Source organism: Sycon ciliatum, chromosome 10, assembly GCF_964019385.1.
Source record: "Sycon ciliatum chromosome 10, ocSycCili1.1, whole genome shotgun sequence".
NCBI classification, from domain to species: Eukaryota; Metazoa; Porifera; class Calcarea; order Leucosolenida; family Sycettidae; genus Sycon; species Sycon ciliatum.
In genome coordinates, this window is record NC_088652.1 from 11488972 (window position 1) to 11496878 (window position 7907).

Genomic DNA, 7907 nt, shown 5'->3' on the forward strand with positions numbered 1-7907 from the left:
ATACTTCATCTGCATTGTAGTGACAGAGAACTGAAGAGGAGTCGAACCAGTTTATTTGTTGGCAAAAAGGCTTTTCCGATTGCTCTGGTCTGAGAATGCTCTGTCTTGCTGAGTATGACGCACTTTGTCAACGGATAAGGGCTTCAACAGTAGAGAAATATTAGAATCTCTCCTTTATTCACTCCTTTCGAAGACGATAAGCCAGATACGGGAAGATTATTCAATGGGCGGGACACACAAAAGAATGCGAAAATAATAAAGCTAGAAAACAAAAGGACAAGAAATAGGGAAAGGAGGATGAAGAAAGGAAAGAACCTCAATCAAAACTCCAATATTGCGTCTTTCCCTCCAACCATTGAATAAAACTCCAATATCAAAACAATAATAAAGCATTTGCAGCAACAAGCATTCTACAAGTGATAAGGACGTTGAGACGGGTCAAAGCTCGAAACTTGCTGATCCGAACGTTGTTATGGGGATTATCATTACATTGGGATTCGGAATGGGTGTAACAGTGTATACCTTAGGTTTCTACATTGTAGAGTCCGCTATGAAGTAGCACAAGGAACAGAATATGGCGCTATGACTTTAGTATGGCCCAGGGTCAGCTGGAGAGCCGGGTCAGCCGGGTCACGCGCCTGGCTGGGGAACTGCACGACCTGGCTGAACAGATAACACCGGGTCTAGTCTGACCCAGCTGAAAATTTGGGACCTTTCGCATTTGCTACGAAACGAATGCGAAACGAAAGTTTGATTCGGCTCGTAATCGTTTCGTTGAAAACAGATTTCAGGTTTCGCAAGTCGTCACGCAAATGTGCATGGCAACTACGAATACGGCCGCGGGCGCCGGTAGCTTGGCGTACGGGTTTTTACACGCACACGTGCATGGATCATGGAATCAAGGGAAAAATGTGTACCTTGCAAAACATGTGTACCTATCCAAATAAATGTGTACCTGACGGATTCGGAGTGTGCCACGAATGTAGAGGCTTCCATTCGTGAAAACGAGTTCTCCGCAAGGACTCTGACGTACTAGGGACCTTTCGCACCGCGCGTACGGATAAGAAACGAATGCTGATTCGTCACCTGGGTTCGAGGATTCGTCAGAGTCGCCACGGAGAGCTCGTTTTCACGAATGAAAGCCTCTTCATTCGTGGCACGCTCCGAATCCGTCAGGTACACATTTTTTTTGCAAGGTACACATGTTTTCCTAGGTACACATTTTTCCCTTGATTCCATGATACATGCACGTGTGCGCGAACACACCCGTACGCCAAGCTACCGGCTGTATTCGTAGTTGCCATGCAGATTTGCATTACGACTTGCGAAACCTGAATTCTGTTTTCAACGAAACGATTACGAGCCGAATCAAACTTTCGTTTCGCATTCGATTCGTAGCAACGGAGCACGTAACAGAAACGCGTACGTGGGTGATCCACGTAAAGTGGATGAAGGGTACCCACGTTGCAATGTTGTGTTTAGTCACACGGAACAAACAAAAGCATAAAGCGAAAGGCCCAAACCTGGTCAAAGACGAAGCTACGCGGGCCTAAGAAGCTCATCCAATATTTTGATTTCATGCTTCGGAAACGTCTTCAGCTGACTACCCTCACAGCTCGCACAATGCGCTCCATTCTGATTTTCACCCACGTTTTGGTGGAACGTGGGTGAGCCTCCATACACGGTAAGTCGTGAATCAGAAAACGTCTGGACGTGGGTCACTGAGTATCACGTGGTACACACACGTAAAGTACCCACGGACAAAGGTAGCTAGTTATTCAGGCGAGTAGGGAGCCGGAGACACCATGGGCACGAAGTTTGGCGATCAGGCCCTTGTGCCACACGGTGTCGAAGGCCTTGGAGAGGTCGAAGAAACAGATGCAGGAGACCTGCCACTGGTCTTTTAGGGAGCAGAGGTCTTGGATTATGCGGGACAATTGCAGGGATGTGTTGTCCTTACGACGGAAGCCAGATTGTGCGGGGTGAAGAAGAGGGGAGATATACAAGCGGTCGTACACTATTCTCTCTAGCAGTTAGGAGACGCAGGACAGGAGGGAGATTGGTCGGTAATTAGACGGGTTGTTCTTGTCGCCTTTATTTTTGTACACTCGAGTGACAGTGGCTGACTTCCATCGTGACGGGAATGTGCCGGAGGAGAGGGAAAGGTTAAAAAGAATGGAGAGTGGGCGGGCAATTGAGTAGCTCAGTTTCCTGAGGATCTCATTGGTGATTTTATCAGCTCCGGGGGGATTTGTTCAGAGGCAGTCTTGCAATATACTTGTGAACAGTCGATGAGGTGATGATCAGTGAGTGCAATGTAGTTGCTGGTGGAGGTAGGGAGGAAATAGTAGGAATAGGAGCATCGGGGTCAACCTGTAAGCCAGCACTGACGAAGTGGCGGTTCAATAAGTTACCAATGGATGCCGGAGAGGTGCTTGTTCGACCATTGGAGCCCACCATCTTCGAAGGTATGACCAGGGCGCTGGTAGGATTTCGCAGTTGACGAATGAGCACAGGGAGGGATGGGAGGCGAGGGTTTGTGGGAGATATCGTGGCACGGAGGTTGCGGATGTAGCAGCGATGGCAGGATCTGGAAAGACATTTTACATAGTTACGTTGGTGTTTGCATTTGTTGAAATTTGTAGGGGATGGGTATTTCCGGTAGATGCTGTAGAGATCGCTTTTGACTTTAATAGTTGCTTTCAGTGATGGAGTCATCCAGGGGCAGGGTTTGTGGCGTGATTTCCGACGAGGAGGTGAGGATCTTCCTATATATAGGTCCAAGGCACCTTCAAGGATGTCAGTGGATGCGGAGATAGCCGTGTCGATGCAGTGGGAGGCAAGGACCTGAGACCAGGGTACATCTGCGAGAAAAACATTCATGGCATTCCACATGTTATCCGTGGCACTCAGGACATTGTATTTTTATGTAGATCGTGGGCTACGACAGGTGCTGGCTGCTGTGGGGAAAGACGTTGAGGAGGAGAACTCAGCCAGCAGGACGGCATGGTCTGATGCGCCAAGAGGAGCCAGGTGTTGGATGTGGTTGAGTTGGTTAGGGATGTTGCTCGCGATAAGGTCTAGACAGTTGCCAAGTCCATTCGAGCAGAGGCGGGTGGGAAAGGTTACCGATTGGGTCAAATTATAGCATGAGAAGAGGTTGTCAAGACTCAGACCCTGTGCATCCGTTTGGTCAGTTGAGCACCAGCCGGAATACCTACAGTTGAAGTCGCCTGATATCACAAGGGCTTCGGGCTTCCTTTGAGTTGATTGTAGGGCTATTTGGAGGCGGTCGAGAAAAGTCGAGAAATCATCCGTCGACGTGGAAGGAGCGCGGTAGATACAGGCTACTGTTAGGTGGGTTGTTGGCAGGTCAGAAGGTGAGACAGGCTTATGTTCAGCGAGTGTAAGCCGAAGTGCTAGCGGTTCCAAGCCCGGTTGCTGAAAATCCGGTAGCTGATCAATGGAAGTACACAGACCTTCACGAACTAAGATTAGAACTCCTCCGTACCCCCTGTGTGGGTCACGGTTCTGTCTATTTTCTAAAATAGGTCGGTCCCGACGGAAGCATTCATAGTGTGGCACGTGGAAAGCTTGTGTGGGAGTTAGCCAGGTCTCTGTGATGCATACTACGCTGGGTGTGTGATCCTCACAGATTTGAATGAGTTCGCCAGACTTGTTCGCTATGGAGCGAGCATTCAGGACACAGATTGTAAGTCGGTGAGTAGCAGCATGTACGGAATGGGGGAAGAAAGGTGGGGCAAGAGCGTTGAGAGGCGCAGGGGTTGAAGTGGAAGAGGAGGGGAAAGGTTACGCATTGGAAGCTGGCTTCGTCACTTTGGGGCTGTCCGCAAAACGCCACTTGCGTACTGAGTGGCTGATGGCTTCGGGCCAGAAGGCTCTGTCTGGTACACGCTCTTCATGTTCTGCAGCCACAGTGACTCTGGCATACGATGTGCCAAGGTATTTCGACTCCATGACGGAGCAATTTAATACCTCCACGTCCCTCGCTTCGCACCAGTCTCTGATTGAGTGAGCGTTGCAACCGCTGTTGATGCTTCCAACGTAGAGCACAAGTTTGTTGATGGGCACCACCCCTGTCAGGACGCACGGATCAGCAGGTTCGGTGTTAGGTGATTCCTTTACGTACCTAGAGGTTATAGTAGCCCGCAGAGCTTTGGATATGCTGTCCGTGATTTTGTCCTGCCGTCCTTTTCGTCTATGGTTCACCTCTTTCCACGTGTTCTGTGTCGGCTCTGCACTACATTGTAGCAATAAAAACTGCTTTATGGCAGTTTTCTAAAAACAGTTATTGTGTTCTAGTCCATGGACCCCGTCTAAAAAGTAAGAAATTAACGAAATGTGATAGCCGAAAATTAAAATTTCACACAAAACCTCACAATAATCACAACACTTGAAATGCTGCTTTCAACACTAAACTTGTACTGCGCCAACAATTGGCAACATGCATGCATAGGAAAGAGGATCACGAGGAGAAAAGGTCTTCTACGGTACATGTAGCTTTTCATTCTGTGTGTGATTATTTTGAGGTTTTGTGTGAAATTTTAATTTTCGGCTATCACATTTCGTTAATTTCTTACTTTTTAGACGGGGTCCATGAACTAGAACACAATAACGTTTTTTAGAACGAGGTCTGTCTCGTTGTCCAGAAAACGACCAATCAGCGACATTCCCGCCAAGGGCCTTATCAGAGTTTAAAGCCCGCTCAATCGTTATTTTACTACTCTTGATGACGCGTCGAGGGCCAAAACTGCAATAAAGCAGTTTTTATTGCTATAATTTCTTTTGTTTTTTCTGTCACCAATCTATGGAATGCCCTATATCAAGAGTGCATAAACATTGACTCTTGCCTATATCAATACCGTATTATACGCATGATGTGCAAGCCTTTTCTTGCAGAAAATGGCACTAGCATAATGCATGTTCTTCGGCGGGGAAACATGTGAGTCGTGGTCTGGTGGTGGTGATGCTTTTTTTTATACGGAGGTCATTCTGTGCATGTTCATGACTGTCATAAAATTGTCTTGCCTTTCAGATATTTCAGATTTCCCCACCCTCGATCAGATTTATTTGAGAAATGAAGCCAGGTGCGTGTCGCAGATGTTTTTGTTGATTCTGTGTTTATAATGGTTTATAATCATGGGTTATCGTGATAAGGTCATCCTGCATCATATTGCACTGAAATCGTAATCCTGTTGATGCCGATACAACTTTTGGAAGTAGTTCAATGACTTCAAACTGTTAGTCCACGATTTTCTAAAACCACACAGCAAAGGAGGAACAATAAACATGTATTAAAATGTAAACGAATACATTGCTGAGTCCAGAACCTCGTTCCAACAACTATACTGATCCTGAGAATAAAAGGGGCAAGGCTATGGTTGGAGGTACTGAGATAAACAAGTCACTCCACAATAATAAAATCTTACACATCTTTTGGTGAGTATGAATGATATCCAGTCGAACCTATTTTAAAACCAGTGAATACAAGTATTTCTCCGATAGACATACGAATAGATTTCTTCTACAAGGAAAGGTTCTAAGCCACACCGACTCATTGACTCGTCTCGTATGAAACAATTTAGTCACTAGAGAGATTCTGCAAAACGAAAATGCGTACAAACTTTCGCTCTACATCATGAAGTGCGAAACTTTTATATTATGTTAGAAAAGTTGCCTGACGATTGAAAAACTCAAGAAACTCGGAGTAGCAACGGATTGTGTTTTCTTGGTGAGGACCGCTTCCATTGTATTATTATATATAATTATATTATAATTATATAATATAATTATATAATATAATTATAATTATATTATATATAATTTTCTCATTTCCTCTGTGCTGCGCTGACGAGTCCACAAATGACGAAACAGTTCTGTCCACAGATTGAGTATTTCGCTCCTGCTCTTGTAGCAGTTTAGCACTCTTGCGTGGGGTAGTGCCTTTGCTGTTTGCGTTATGCAGAGCTCACTGACTTGTCAGTTTGAGCACTCTGGCAAGGTACGTTCGGGCCTGAGGCCAAACTAAAAAAGGTGTGTGGTTCGACTAACATGGACATTTTTTTACGGGCGGGCGGGCGGATGTTTTTTAAATATATTTTTTAGTACATGTAAATACACTGTACTGCCTTTAGACACCCAGTGCATCGGCATTATTACGCAGTGTTATGCCATACATGTTGTATAAAGGGATCACTGGCTAATACTTTGAAACATTGTGTGGCAGAAATGTGACTTAGAAGTATGTGTGACTCAGCCCAGTCCAAAAGGAGCCGCCTGCGTCCGCAGACTCACGCTGCACAGCACGTAGACGTGGACGTGTTCAGTCCACGTACGTCAGTCACACGACAGCCCGCCGAAAAAAAGTTACGGTCGGGCTGAAAAATGTACGGTCGGTCGGGTGAGTCGAACCACAGACTTTTTTCAGTGTGGCCTGATTGGAAATTTTTATTTCCATTGCTATCAGGTTCGGCCTCATTTTCTCTGTGCTGCGCTGACGAGTCCACAAAGGACGAAACAGTTCTGTCCGCAGATTGAGTATGTATACAGCATTATTTTAGCGCTTGCACCCGAATGCATCAGAGCAGTGTATAGGAAATGGGAGAGCCAAGTGACTACATGCAATGGAAAGTCACAGAGCAAAGTTGCATGCATACCCACGTATTCTCCCAACACCGCACAAGGATGATTGGGGTACACCAGTGTGCTGGTTTCGATCAACTGGTGAAGCGATTGGCGTTGCAAACAGCCAAAGTGATCGCTCACGACTGAGCCGCAGCAGTACCTGCGACCGGGTGCAAAGTTCCATGATCAACGTTGCAAACAGCCAACCAGGGTGAAACAATTGGCGTTACAAACGGCCAAAGCAATAGCTCATGCTTGAGCGGCAATAGTACCCGCGATCGGGTGCAATGACTACTGATTGGCGTCGCAAACAGCCGACCAATAGTATGCAATTTTAAGCAGAGATAGTAGCAGCAAAGCAACCAGTTGAAGGAAGCTGTTCCCGCCTATATAATGTGGGAATGGGAGGGTGGGTGGCAAACAAATTCCGGTTGCTGCTCAGTGACACTGCAAAGGAAAGCGCAAGCCAAACTCAGCACAGCAAGAGCTACCCAAGGCGATTTGGGCGCGCATTTGGGCGCGCATGCGCAGCAGTTGAGTGCACGTGTAAAGCCAGCTCAGTCGCAGCTAGCATGAGATAGAGAGCAGCGCATCGGTCTTATCGCTAACTAGGGTTAGCCCAAAAGCTAACCCAACATTTAGCGCTTGCACCCAAATGCGTCAGAGCAGTGTATTTGAAATGGGAGAGCCAAGTGACTACATGCAATGGAAAGTCACAGAGCAAAGCTGCATGCATACCCACGTATTCTCACAACACCGCACAAGGATGATTGGGGTACACCAGTGTGCTGGTTTCGATCAACTGGTGAAGCGATTGGCGTTGCAAACAGCCAAAGTGATCGCTCACGACTGAGCCGCAGCAGTACCCGCGACCGGGTGCAAAGTTCCCTGATCGACGTTGCAAACAGCCAACCAGGGTGAAGCAATTGGCGTTGCAAACGGCCAAAGCAATCGCTCATGCTTGAGCGGCAATAGTACCCGCGACCGGGTGCAATGACTACTGATTGGCGTCGCAAACAGCCGACCAATAGTATGCAATTTTAAGCAGAGATAGTAGCAGCAAACAACCAGTTGAAGGAAGCTGTTCCCAGAAAACCAGCACACTGCACCCCAGCAAGCGTGCACCACCAATGCACGAGAGCTAAGAACAAGTGATTAAGGCACGAGATGGATAAAGGTAGGCATGAAGATGGATGAAATCCAACGCAGGTTCTCAACACGGCAATTTAGCAATGACAATCGGTACCTGTATGTCAAGGCTA

At 46.9% G+C, this 7907-nt stretch overlaps 1 protein-coding gene across 1 annotated transcript in view; it reads left to right on the forward strand.

The window, feature by feature from the left end:
* The window catches only part of LOC135826414 (uncharacterized), a 17980-nt gene extending 17952 nt beyond the window's left edge, over positions 1-28 (forward strand). Inside the window, exon 7 of the mRNA XM_065339028.1 lies at positions 1-28. This exon is cut by the window's left edge and continues 952 nt beyond it. The gene's annotated coding sequence lies outside the window, so the exon portion shown is untranslated.
* The last annotated feature ends 7879 nt before the right edge of the window (positions 29-7907 follow it).